General features: G+C 42.5%; 1 protein-coding gene across 9 annotated transcripts in view; it reads right to left on the bottom strand.

The window, feature by feature from the left end:
- PLCL2 (phospholipase C like 2) overlaps positions 1 to 14,052 on the bottom strand; it is a 147,890-nt gene that overhangs the window by 84,065 nt on the left and 49,773 nt on the right. For 7 of the 9 annotated variants that reach the window (XM_080974597.1, XM_080974598.1, XM_080974599.1 and 4 more), the window contains one exon: positions 5,160 to 5,230. The gene's annotated coding sequence lies outside the window, so the exon portion shown is untranslated. Of the gene's footprint in view, positions 1 to 379; positions 525 to 566; positions 733 to 5,159; positions 5,231 to 14,052 lie in introns of those variants that run through there. The other 2 variants (XM_080974602.1, XM_080974603.1) reach the window with 2 other exon arrangements.

Here is a 14,052-nt window from a genome sequence, read left to right as displayed (position 1 = left end):
AGTGGCGCCTCGGAAGCGTTCACCTGTGCCGACACGACCACACACACGCGCGCGCGCCAGAAAGTCAGCACACGCAGAGAGCCGCCTTGTGCACACACACATATACACGTCCCTCTTCCTCCAGCACCCAGGGGCATTTTTACGCGCTACTCTTAACCTGCCCCTCCCCGCCACCGGGCAGGCAAGCAAGAGCGCGCGCGCCCCTCCCCGGTTTCTGGGCTCCAGGGCAGCACCTCTCTCTCTCGCGCGCGCGCAGGGTCCCCCAAACTGCCCTTCCCGTGCACAGGCGCTGTTCGGCCAGCTGTCACTTTTCCCGCCTTCCTTTCCCTCCCGCAACCTTTCCAGCCGCTCTCCCTCCCCGTCCAAAGAATGCGCACACCTCCACGGCAAGGTGACAGAAGAGTCGCCGCTGCTGCTGCTCTCGGCATGGCCGCAGTCGGAGCAGGCGTCCCCTCCCTTCCCGCTTCCCCGCTATGGTCGCCGCCTCTGCCTGAAGCCGGATACGCGCCGAGAGACTGATTCATGTGCCTGGGCTGCGCTTTCCCCCACCCCGTCTCTTGCCTCACCCGTTGGGAGAAAGGGTGGCGGGCGGCGGCTGCCGCGGCTTCTCTCCTGGGCTGCCTGAGGTAAAGGGGCAGCTGCGAGCGTGACGCCCGAGCGCCCCCGCCTGTGGGAGGGCAGGGAAAAGCCCCGCGAAAACAGCCCCCGCCTCCGTCTAATTGCCTGTGCGTATCTTGCACCGGTGCCGGCTGGGCCCGACCCAGTTGTCAATCAGACGGACGAGCACCGCTCAGATTGGGCAGCCGCCCAGCACCCCCTCCGGCAAGCCCGACACACTACAGTGGAGCCGAGGGAGGGAGAAGCCAATCTGTCAGGCAAATGTTGCCCACTCGGGGTGACCTGGCGCTTTGCCTTCACAGACACCCCCTTCCTTTTTATCCCCCCCCCCCCAAATAACCAGTTGCTTGGGGTTGTTTTAATGGCGAATGAACTCAGCCTAAAGTGCTCTTCCTTCATATTCCTCTCATTTTTTTGCTTTTCAACACACCTTCCTCTCCTGACCTCTTCCAGGGCTATTTTCCTTGGTCTCTCATTTTATTTTGTTTTTTAAAACCACACTTTTTACCTTGATGCGAACAACCGCGTGTGACATGGCACTTTCACAAATGGGTTTAATTGTTTTGTTTTCATTTTCCGCTTCTGTGATTGAATCTAAAGCCTCGTTTGGCTAGAACATGCGTTCCATTTAAAACTGGCTCTCTCCTGCGTTAATAATGCGCAGAAGAAGTGATACATTCCAGACTAAAATGCATTCTCGGCTTCACTTGTAAAAATGCCCTCAGGACTTTCAGTGGTTAACCCATCGGACCATCTGGATTGGGTTAGAGTCACATTCCTGGACAATCAATCCTTTTCCTGTCCATTAATGGCTTCCAAAGTGTAAATCAAATTGAAATGGATGTGTGTACATGCCGTATGCTCAAGGACATATAGATGACGCTTCCAAAAAGAGGCAGAGAGCAGACAAAACAAAAACAACAGAATAAGTGAATAAGCAAGGATATATGTGTTTTTTACACATGCTTTACATACACCAACCACATCATGACAGCCCAGAGCACATTCTTGATGTGAAGTCTACCAGCCACTTAATGACCACAAAGCCTGCCCTTATACAAGCATACTGGCATTTCAGGTAAATTATATAATTATATTAATAATAAATTATTTTCCAGCCTTCTGCATGCTGTACAAAAACACAAAAGGGATCCTGTGAAAACAGGCAGCATAACGGTCACACAAGAGTTCACTCTTTCACTTTTGTTTTAATTGATGTGCTATAGCTACTACCCCTCTTGCTGTTTACTCACTAACTTTAATACAAACACACACCAAAAGGGTTTGGGGAAGGAAACACCTCTGCTTCACTCACTCTCTTTTGCTACCTAGATCATTGGTTCCCAATTAGCTAACGACTGAGGACCCCCTGTTTTTCAAAAGCCAAGCCACAGATGCCCTACTTTTGAAAACTTTGGTATCCCTATGGTAGTTTTAGTTATGTGAATGGTGCCACGGACCCCGAGTGGGCTATGCAGACCCCCTGGGGTCCATGGACCACCAATTGGGAACCACTGACCTTGATAATCTACACTAAGCATCTCAAAGTTGGTTAAGGAGCAATGAACAAATCTGCATTAAATGAGTCTGTGCTAAATGAATTTGAGTAAATACATTAAGTGACATCATGGAAGATAAAGCTGAAAGAGAGATTAGACGGTTTGATAAAGCAACTGCAATATTAACAGCACATGGCAAAACTGAATAATCTGTCATGGCCCTGAAAACACTTTGAAAAAGAAAACAGATATTGTGGGAGTGTTTAAAAAAGGAATGGAATAACTTGATAGACAAGCTTTAGTACAGTTCAAGAAGGAAAAGCAGGACTGCATCCTAAATACACTTACTAGGGTGTAAACCCCACTGAATACAGTGGAATGTCCTTCTGAGTAATAGGATAGGATTACTCATAAATTTCCTTCTGAGTAAACAAGCATATAACCATTTCTGAATGTGCAACAAGGCAGCAGCAAGAAAGGATAAAAGCGGGGTGAAGAAAAGAGGTCTGGAACAGACGGAGACTAGTTTGAAAGTGACACAGAAATCCACAGGGGGTCAGTATAAGTGATGAGCTGTGTCATTGCCTATAGGAGAGAAAATACAGAACAGAAAGAAGAAGCAAGGCTTTTCAAAGGACATTTTTTTAAAAAAATCACTGACGTACAAGTACATGCATTGCAACATGACAAAATAAATAACAAAAACAAACATGAATAAATAAGTCTATAACAAATACTGTAGGAATGAAATAATAGCCCCAAAGACTTACTTACAGTAATTATGTTATAATTTGCTTTATAAGACAAGTGTCTTTTCAAAATAATAATTGAGATGATGGAGGATAAAACTCCCAAGAGACCTTCACTGATGTGAGAAATGAAAGGAAACCACTTCTCAAAAAAGGAATTTTGTATAGCTGTGTTTTTGTAAGTCTGCTCTGATGCATTAACTTTTTGAGCAATTGGAAAAAACCAACACACGGATTACAACAGGCAACACAAGGGGTGCTATTGGAAAATGCAGGCACCTTGCCCTCCCCCCTCCCCTCTGAACAAATCTTCATTCAGACTGCACAGCCTCCACATGACCTTCAAATGGGGCTTGTTGGTTGTCACTCGTAGAGCAGCATGAAGCTGAGTTTTGCTATGTGCATATACTGTAGCTATCAAATGTGCAGTTTTCACCATATCCAGTCCCATAACTTAGACCAATGCAGATATCCCAGTACAGTGAAAAGAAGCTAAGAGATGGAATATCAACCATTTAAAAGACAGAAGACAAGTTGACTAGGAATAGGATAGAAAATAGATTTTGTTTGAAAGAAAGATAGCTGAAAACTTCGTATTTTTAGCTCTATAGGACGCACTTTTTCCCCTCCAAAAATGAAGGGGAAATGTGTGTGCGTCCTATGGGGCGAATGCAGGCTTTCCCAGGCTTCCTGCAGCTCCGCGCCACCCTCCCGATCCCGGTGCGAAGCCGCGCGGGGCTCCGGAGAGTAGCGCAGAGCTGCCTGCATTCCGAAGCCTGGTGCGCGCTGAAGAGCGCGCCCGGGCTTCGCGCACCTCTCCACAAGCCTGGGGAGACCGGCTCGGTTCCCTAGGCTTGCGGATAGCAGGCTGCTCTGGGGGCTGGGGTTGGGGGAAGCTCGGGCTTCCCCCGCGCCTGCCCCGTGCCTGGGGAGGGAAAATTTTTTTTTCTTTATTTCCCCCCCAAAAAAATTAGGTGCGTCCTATGGGGCGGTGCGTCCTATGGGGCGAAAAATACGGTAAGTCATTTTACATGAGTAGAATAGAGGACATCGGCAAGATAACTAAAGAACAGAAAGAACATGCTGTGCACCCACTGCTGAAAGACAGCAAGAATCAGGAGTGAAAACTAGGGAGACGAAATGTTAGAAGACAAATGGAAGAGGAGACAAACATTGTCTTAATGGCATTGATGCTCAGCCATGTCACTCCTCTGATTCAGTAAGTTTCTGTTTCCTATTTCTCCATTTAGAAAAGCACTGTACAATTAAAAATCCTTTGTTGGTGGATACCAATGTACAGTGGTACCTCAGGTTAAGTACTTAATTTGTTCCAGAGGTCCATACTTAACCTGAAACTGTTCTTAACCTGAAGCACCACTTTAGCTAATGGGGCCTACCGCTGCCGCCGCTGGAGCACGATTTCTGTTCTCATCCTGAAGCAAAATTCTTAACCTGAAGCACTATTTCTGGGTTAGAGGAGTCTGTAACCTGAAGCGTATGTAACCTGAGGTACCACTGTATTAAAATAGTCACTAGTTACATTCCACCATACATTACAGTGTACACTAACATTCCAAGGTTACAAGTCTATCCACCTCAATTTAAGCAAGTCTACAATGAATTCAGTTGGCTTGACGTCTGATGGAACATGCATAAAATTCAGCAGCATGGCTACTATTGATGGCGTGTCTGTGAGCTGTGTCCAGAAAAGGAGGTAAGTCCTTGGCTTGGGTTAGGACTCCCTTTGCTAGTCTACCACAGCAGCAAAACTGGGTGGAAAGGAAACAGGCTAAGTAAAACCTGATGTTGCCACCTTAATTATGATACTTGTTTCTCTTGTCCCATAGATATAGCCTTACTACTGTTATTCTGGTCCATCCTAGCCTTGCCTTCCTAGCTTCCTGGTGGATTTTGCTTATTGGTTCAAAATAGGTTTGTAAAATTTATCTCCCCTCTTAAATGCCTCATGGAACCTTTAGGTTTTCAAGGCAAGACCCTGAAAGAGTCCTTGTATTTTTAGGAGTTGTATGGAGAAGGTAATTTTACCTGGTGTGTCTTTTTCTCCACCACAACTCTTAGTTTAGCTTGTTTAACAATTTCAAATTACACCCAGGATATACTATTAATTGCATTTCTAAATGTATGTCTGTAAGAATTTGTCATGTAGAAAATGTAGTTAGAAAAATGCACTTACTAACAGCAAAGAAGAGGTCATTTTTCATTTAAATTTTTTTTTAAAAAAACCAATAACAAAATTAAGAACTAATCAATAACAAAATAACCAGTCAATTACCTAATAATGCTGCTGCCCCAAAATCAATGGTTGTGTCTCATTGCTTGTACTGTTTGTGCTGTTTCTACATCCTGTTGGTGACAAGGAAAAAAAACAGATATAAAAAGAGAATTCCTGGATGCATGGCTCCAAGTTTGGGGCAAGTACTCTGTGTAGAGAGAACCCCAGCAGAGATTTAAAATCACAATATGCAGTAAAGTGCGGAAATAGAAGCTGCTCAAACCTGAGTTCCAAAATACTCCCCTCTTCAAACAGCATAGCAAAAGACCACACATTTTGTTAGTTTAAAATGGTGTACTTGCAAACTCTCCAAAGGTTGGGTTCATGTGCTTTTCCATACAGCATTCAGAAAACACAGGCTTAGTTACTAGGCTTAGTTACAGTGGTGAAAGTTCCTAAATTATTGGTATAAGATTTCAAGGGAGGCTTGTTAGAACCATGTGGTCTGAACTTGGAAAAACCAGCTCAGACCTCTTTATATGCTAAGCTTATTAGGTAGACTGGGGGAACAATAGGCTTGATTACCTAGTTCCCTCCCAAGGTGAGCTAAGCCTGGCAGGGCAATTCACTCAATGGCATTAACCCTTTCGCACATTCCCTTCATGCATTAATTAGACTTAAGCATACTGGTTGTATGAGGCTAGTTATCCCACACATCCAATGTTCTAGGGCAGGCATAGGCAAACTGGGCCCTCCAGATGTTTTGGGACTACAACTCCCATCATCCCTGACCACTGGTTCTGTTAGCTAGGGATGATGGGAGTTGTAGTCCCAAAACAACTGGAGGGCTGAGTTTGCCTATGCCTGTTCTAGGAAAAATATTTGGTTGTTTTTAGCTTTCCACATGCATAAATATTATTATTCAAACTGTTTTCTGAACAGATTCGGTAGTCCTATATATTAATCTTACAAATATATTAACGTGCACACTTTTTACCAGATATTATAAGAACAATTCATATAAAAATTCCAGACCATTTGAAATGCTAACTATTGGGGATCAATGCAGTCATCAAGAAATAGATAAAACTATGCCTAAATTGCTAGTGATAAATCCACAGATTGGGCTGGGTTTATTTTTTGTGTTGCTTCACAAATTAAATTAAATGGAAGGCTGAAATTAAGTATGGATTTACAGTAACATCTTTAGATCTACAAACCCTTCTGGACAAACAGACTCTCCCTCATTAGCCTCAAATTAAAATTCTGAATTTAAAAGCTGCAGGAACCCCAAGTTATTAGAATTCTTTGTCATGTAGCCTCTCCAGCAGCGCAGTGAACATGAGTAATGATTTCAGCCATTTTGCCACTTAAAATGCAAGTACAGAACCATCTCCTTGCCACTGCTGATCAGAGTGATAACAAAATTTGACTTCTGCATCAGTACAGTATAGCATGATAACGGATATTGTAAGAGCCGCAGCATTAACATTAAACTTTGGCAGAATGCTCCTAAAGCATGCTGGCCATAAAGAGATTATCCTATGCAGCAGTTGTTCATGGCAAAAGATGTCTAGCAATAAATCTCTCTGAATATATGCTTAATGAATCTGTGATGCCAACAAGCATCATTGAAATAAGTTTGGGAAGCAAGGACATGTTGTAATTGTGATGAGATTTAGTGTTAATGCCTGAGCCTTATTTTCATGCTGCTTCTCCCCTTCCCTAACTCCTCTGGCACAGTTATACTGAATAGATCAGAAGCATTGACTTCCTTTTCAATGAACTGCAGCTTAGCTTTACTTCCAGACCCTAAACTATGGTTAATCTTGACTATGGATCGTTGAAACAAGCAATCTTTCCAAACTTCAATCTGCAATTGAGCTGGTTTATTAAACCCGTTTTGTCTGGGATTGCACAAATCTAGACTCAAGCCATAGTGGACTGCCTCAGAAGGACACTGGACTTCTCAGAGACAAAGCAAAACCTGTATGAGTTCAACGCAGGGACTCCTGGAGCACCTTGTGGTGCCTCAGCAATCCAAACTTCAAAAAAACTGCTGCAAAGTGTCTGCTAAAAGTGAACTGGGAGTCTCTAATCTTATTATATAAGGAAAACACCAGAGTGGGGTGATGGGGGAAAGGACATTACACATCAGTACAGGGAAAGGGCAAAGTGAGAGCTGACAAGTTATGGGTTTACCCAGAAAGCAAATCCCTTTAATTCTTTTATTCAACCAACTTTAAAGGTAATGATAGCCTTTGGAACTATTTCTCTACAGTTTGGCAGGCTTATTGCCCCAGGACACATATCTCAAGTCTTCAATTTTTAGACTAATTGCCCACAAGCACTAGGAAAACACCCTAAAACTGTGAAGGTTGCCCTTGTGGGTAAACCATTGCAGCTATCATTCTGAAATTTGACAGAATTCAATCTGGCCTGTAAATGTCATCCAATTCCACCCCAAAATAAGTTCTAAAAATTCCCCTTTAGGAAAAGGAAGAAATTTGAACTTTAGAAGATGCCCTGCACACACACACACACACACACACACACACACACACACTATTTGCCTGTAATTTGGCAGGCTTTATCTATTCCAGAAGGGTAGCATACCTGCAGATTTCATCCACTTTTGTCAAAAGGGAAGCAAAGCAAACTTGGGCAGACCCTAAGGCAAATCAGCTGCCCTACAGCGTGTTCCTGACTGAGATGGGTTGTTTTTCAAAGCACTGAATTGATGTCCAAACCAAATCTTGAAGTCCTTGTCTTGTGTCTAGCGTCAGAACTCAGGTGCCACAATGGTTGTCTAGTGGCACAAGCAGCGGCGGAGGAAGCCGCTTGGGCGCCTGGGGCGCTGCATCCAGGGGTGGGGTGAGCTTCCCATAGGGGTGGGACGCACCATGGGCCTCCAGAGTCTGCCTGCCTCTTCCCACTCAGCCGCCCTACAGCTGGGGGTGGAGGCAGTGGGCGGACCGTTTGGGCAGCGTGGAGCCTGCACACCCAAGCCACTGCGTCTTTCCCAGGAAAGACGTGTGGCTTGAGTGTGCTGCAGGCCCCGCGGTGAGCGCCGCCCGGCATTTTGTCACCCCCCTCAGTGGTGACACCCGGGGTGGCCCGCACCCCCGTTCCTCCACCCCTGGCCACAATAGCCAATCATAAACAGGATGCATTTGCCATACAGTCTGTGTACTGTTTTTGATAAGAGGGGGAACAATTGTTCAAGCACAGCCTTATCATAATCATCATCAAATGTTAGGATTCTGCATATTTGTACCTGTGGTGATGATGATGGTTATAAATTAACTTCCTGCTTATTTTTTTGAGCAGAAGTAAGAAAAAAACCACACCCCAGAGAATCAACTCTGAGTCACATGCACTTAAACTGAAACACATATATTTTCCTGAAAAGATGAGGATAACAAATCTGTTCTAGATTGATTTATTAATAGATACAGATTTTTGTCTCATTCCCTGGTTGAAATCTCTAAGACCAGCAAAGTCGCAAGGGATATATATATTTATGCATATACATATATGCACACACATACTTACACTTGAGAGCGAGAAATTGAGAGAAAAAGTAATTTTCTTCTTCACATAAATGTTAATAAATTATAAGTTATGTATCAGGCTTTGAAGCTATATACCAGATTCTATCTTCAGACCCTCTGAAAATTAATTCTGAGCAATTGCCTAGGTTACACAGTGCAGTATCGAAAAGGCAAGCATTCATAAAGTCATGAGATAGATCCCTGCAATAATTAGATTTGCTTTAAAACTTCATACATACAGTGCTAACCTGAAGGCAAAAACAGGGGTTTGTCTGCTTTTGAAACAGGGATGGAAGAGCTGTGGCCCTTGGGGCATTATAGGGCTCCAACTCCCATCAGCCCCATCCAGCAGGGCCCATGATCAGGGTGAAATGAGTTGCTGTCCATGAACATCTGAAGGGCAGCCACTTAATCAGTCCTGATTTAAAGTCTTGTGTTTTGAAGGGACTCCCCAGGTATAGAACTCATTCTGCTCACTCTTAGAAACTTATTTTGCTCAAAAACAGGGGTGGGGGGGGGAGAGAACAGCACAAGGCAAGACTAGCTGGCAACACACAGTAAACTTAAGGCACAAAATTGGCTAGGAGCAAATACATATATATGAATTGCTACTAAAATGTGTGCAAAATAAAATTCAGCTTTCACCTTACAAGTGTGGACACACATAAAACATGGATGGAATTTCTAAAATACGGCAGTAGAGATATGAAATGATCAGAGCCCCACCCGAACTTGAAGCATGGTAAGTCCCAACAAAAAATTTATAATTCAGCAGAATATTTGGATTATTTGATATGTATTTGTATAATTTGGAATACTTAATGTGATCTGATTGGATTGTTAAAATGGAAAACTTAATAAAAATTATTTATTAAAAAAAGGAATTTATAAAATACAATAATATAGAACTTAATATACAATGATGGCTTAAAATCAAGCTCACACGACAAAAAAATAAAATAAACTGGTAACATCTGTGCTGAAAACCAAGTACAGAATTGCACACGATGTTATCACCAGAAGTTAGTCATTCAGCTGATCAATATAAATAAGGTGAGCTGACATGCAATGGATGCAATGCCTAATTGGTGCTTAGTTAATATAAAGCTCTCACTAAACTAAAAAAACTTAGTCTAATTATTTTTAGAAAATACACCAATCATATCCACAGGAACTTACATATGTCACATTAGCTTGGCATTAAGACATTCTATATTGTTGTTTTAATAATCCTATTTTAGAAATTTTGTCCTTACATTTATCTACATCCAAAATTTTTGTAAGGTTGAAGTCCAATTTTATTTTCATGCATGTTTTAATAGCAATCAATATATATATATATTTGCTCCTACCCAGTTCTGTGCTTTAAGCCTACATTTTTCAGTTGGGTTTTGCATTTCATTTATTCTGTGGCAATATATGATACACAGTAGCCAGACTGTGTTGTGGACAAACTAGAGTACTGTGAGAAAAGGTAAAGGTAAATGACCCCTGGACAGTTAAGTCCAGTCAAAGGTGACTATGGGGTGCGGCGCTCATCTCGCTTCAGGCCAAGGGAGCCGGTGTGTGTCCACAGACAGCTTTCTGGGTCATGTGGCCAGCATGACTAAACCACTTCTGGTGCAACAGACCACCATGACGGAAACCAGAGCACACAGAAATGCTGTTTACCTTCCCGCCGCAGCGGTACCTATTTATCTACTTGCACTGGTGTGCTTTCGAACTGCTAGGATGGCAGGAGCTGGGACAGAGCAACGGGAGCTCACCCCATCATGCAGATTCAAACCACCAACCTTCCAATTGGCAAGCCCAAGAGGCTCAGTGGTTTAGACCACAGCACCACCCGCATACTGTGGTATGGCTGCAGGAAACCCCAAGGTAATATGGCACACAATGGTGTGGTTCTTTTTTTTTTTTTAATGATATTTATTGAATTTTTTTTTAAATTACAAAAAAGAACAAAATAGAAAAAGAAAAAGAAAGAGCAAAGAAAAAACAAACCACATCAAACAATACAAATTCAAAAAACAAAAATACACCACAAACATTTAAAAACAAATCCATCATTCTCAAATCCTCAACTGTCATTACCTTCTTTCTTTGACCTCCTCCTCCTCCCTTTTTTTGTATCCTAGTTGTTAATTGTCGCAGCAAATCCTTTCCATATTTCATAATATTCTGTCATTACATTACCTTAAACTATTTTAATCTTATCTTACTATAAAAAACCTTGAAACTTAAAACTTAAATCTTATTTTTACCAACTTCTCATAACCATAATATTCTTACATAATTATTTAAACATTTTTACTAAAGCCAAGTAATTTCATTCCAACATTTTTCTAACATTCATCAATTTTATAAAACAATCCTAGTAGTAAAAAAAAGAAATAAAAACAATCCAATCTTCATCCAGCGTCCCTTCCTCCTGGTCCCGGGTTTTGTCAGTCCTTATTATCCCATCGATCTAGCGCATTAACCTGGTAACCTTGTATCCGAGGCCCTTAAGTCTCTTCCATGTCCCTTCCGCAGCTCTTCTTCATATTTATAACTGTATTTTCCCTTGTCTCCTGCTCGTTTCACTTGTGGGAACTCCAGCTTAACAATGTTTTTGACCCTTCTCGACAAATCAGCCCCTTTTCCATAATCCACACTAAACTCCATGTGGTATTTAAGAACATGTTTCAAAATCCCTCCAAAATTAAGAGCCCCCACAACCCCAAACATCTCACGGCCCATTGCCAGACTTGAAAAGTCCAAACATCCCTGCATAGGGGGGTCAATCCAGCCCCCCATTTCCAAACCAAACCAAACCAAACTTTTTCTTTCCAAATCTGGCTTTTTCCAAGTTCATTTGTCAAATCCAAAAGCTCATGTTCCTGTTGGGCCACAGCTCCCTCCATCTCTGGCGCCCAAGATTCAGCAACATCCTCTTCCCTCATCTGTTCTGTCAGGGCACACTCCTGATTTAATTCCTGGGTGGGCTCCATATATTTTCCCACTGCCTGTTCAAAATTTCCCACTGCCTGTTCAAAATTTCTGATCAAATCAGTCATCAAATCCGTCTTCTCATGTAGCTGTTCCAGTAGGGCATTTGTTTTACAAAAAGCACACAACAGAGCTTCTGAATACATTGTCCTGCAAGGTCAGAAGTCTATTCCCACGATTGTAATCTGTAACAGCTGCAAGCTCCCCGGAGTTGGTTACAGTTTCACAGTCTCCCTCTAGGGGGAAAACTTCTATTTGTTCTTTCTTTTAAAGACAAGTCTAGCAACAAAGTTTCCTTTTTCAGATATTTTATCAATATTTGTTCCTTTAAAAAGCAAAGGGGAACAATGGAATCAATGTTTCTCTTCTTATAGCTATCTGTCAAAAACGTTGTCTCTGGTCAATGAGCTTCAAAAAATGTCAGTCCCGACACCCCGCTCCAGGATCAGGACGGTGGAAAGTTACTTTACTTTACCCTCACTTCTGCAGGTTTAAACGGTCCGAAAAAATCCCCCCTCTTCTCCTGCTTCCGAAGGGGGTTCAACAATTTTAAATGATGAAAGTTAATCTTTTACAGGCGATTTTCTGAGCTCTAGTTTGCCATGTCTTTGCTTTAATCTATCTACAAAGAAATGGAAGGCTGACTTCCTGTTTAGACCTTCCCGTTTCAGTGCCAAATTGAGGTAAACTTTTACGTCCAATTTTCCTTTCTGCTCACAAGTCCTTATTTAAAGTCCAATTGTCCGAGTTTAAGTACTCACAGGTGATTATTTTAGAAGCCAAATTGTCCCAGGAAAAAGGCAGCGCTCTCCGGCAATGGCTATGCGGCTTCGCTCCACGGAAGAAGCAGTTGACTCTCAGCACCGCGCCACTTCCCCCTCTTCGCTCCGGAGCCCGTTAATGGGTTCTTTTGCGGGTTGGGAGGGGCGCTAAGGGCGCCCGCCGAGTCCCATGGTCACAGGCTTCATCCGCCTGTGATTTTTGAAAGGGTCCCCACTTCGCCGTAGCGGAAAAGACCCATTTCGCGTGGAGCTAGTCCCTCCAGATCAGAGGGAGTCCGCCATTCCCGATGGCGCCACCCCGGAAGTTCCCACAATGGTGTGGTTCTAAACAGTATGTAGCTGACTGCAGCTGAAGGGTGTAGCATGAGACTGCCATCTTCCCCCCACCCTCCCCCTGACAGGTTTCTCTGCCTAGAGATGCTGGTGGAAAAGGTTCATATTCTAAAGCAGACATTTCCAAACTTTTCCAGTTGGTGACACACTTTTTAGACATGCATCATTTCACAACAAAGTAATTCAATTTTACTAGCAAACCGGAAATTAAACTAACTCCTTTCCAGCCCCAGAAGCAGCGTGGGAAGCATTCACATGACACACCTACACAATGTAGCTGACAAACTAATGGGTTGTGTCGCAACACACAGTTTGGAAAGTTTTGTTCTAAAGCTACACTGAAGGGGAGGACAAGGTGGCAGGAAATGGAGCTTCCTATCCCTGAATAGACTGGGTTGAGCTGGGTAATTTGCAGGAAGATACCTGAAGTCATCATGACTTACACGCATATTCCAATACTGGAACCTTTCTAGGAATTAAAGTACCATTGATAGGCTAGTCATTGTTTTGCATACGGGTCTTATTTGCATACAGGCATTATTTGCATGGTTGTCACTAAAACCTAAGTCACAACTCCCATTATCCCTAGCTAACAGAACCAGTGGTCAGGGATGATGGGAGTCGTAGTTACAAAACATTTGGAGGGCTGAGTTTGCCTATGCCTGAGTTTAGATCCCTGGATCCTAATACATATTGTATGACTATTTCATCTTCTTCAGCTAAGGAACTCAATTTCATTATTTCTGCAGTTGCAACCTTATGAAACAAATTATCGGCATTATAATTTACATGTGTGGAAACACTGAACCTATTTGTAAATTGTTCAAAGGAAGAGTCCTAACTTGATATCTTACATCCCAGATTCAAATACCATTTTCATTTGGCCAGGAGATACAGTGTCACTATTTGAATATAAGTTGATCTGCTCCAGTCAAAAGTTAACAATCATCACAGTGGTTATTAAAAAAGAAAATTGTTTTGAGAATTCCTCATTCATGGATACATCTATAGCACATATCTCCATGTTTCTTCTTGCCCAGCCTCCTAAAGGAAGATGGAAATCTGACACATATTCATTTCAGTTGTACAGTTTCTCCATTCTGATGTTAGCAATTATCTTGCCAGTCTGAAAGCTGATGACACGCTATACTCCAATGGGAGTAAATGATAAGGATCACAAAGGAATTAGTATCAGTCTGATAAGTGGCATACAAGTTACATCATTCTATTTTAGTCAAATGGCTTCTGAAGTATTATATGATACATACCTCCTGAAAAGAAAATGAGACAGGACTG

Source organism: Podarcis pityusensis, assembly GCF_964106645.2.
Source record: "Podarcis pityusensis genome assembly, chromosome: 12".
In the NCBI taxonomy this organism is placed as follows: Eukaryota; Metazoa; Chordata; class Lepidosauria; order Squamata; family Lacertidae; genus Podarcis; species Podarcis pityusensis.
Note: the sequence above shows the minus strand (reverse complement) of the source record. Positions and strands in the feature narration are given on the sequence as shown.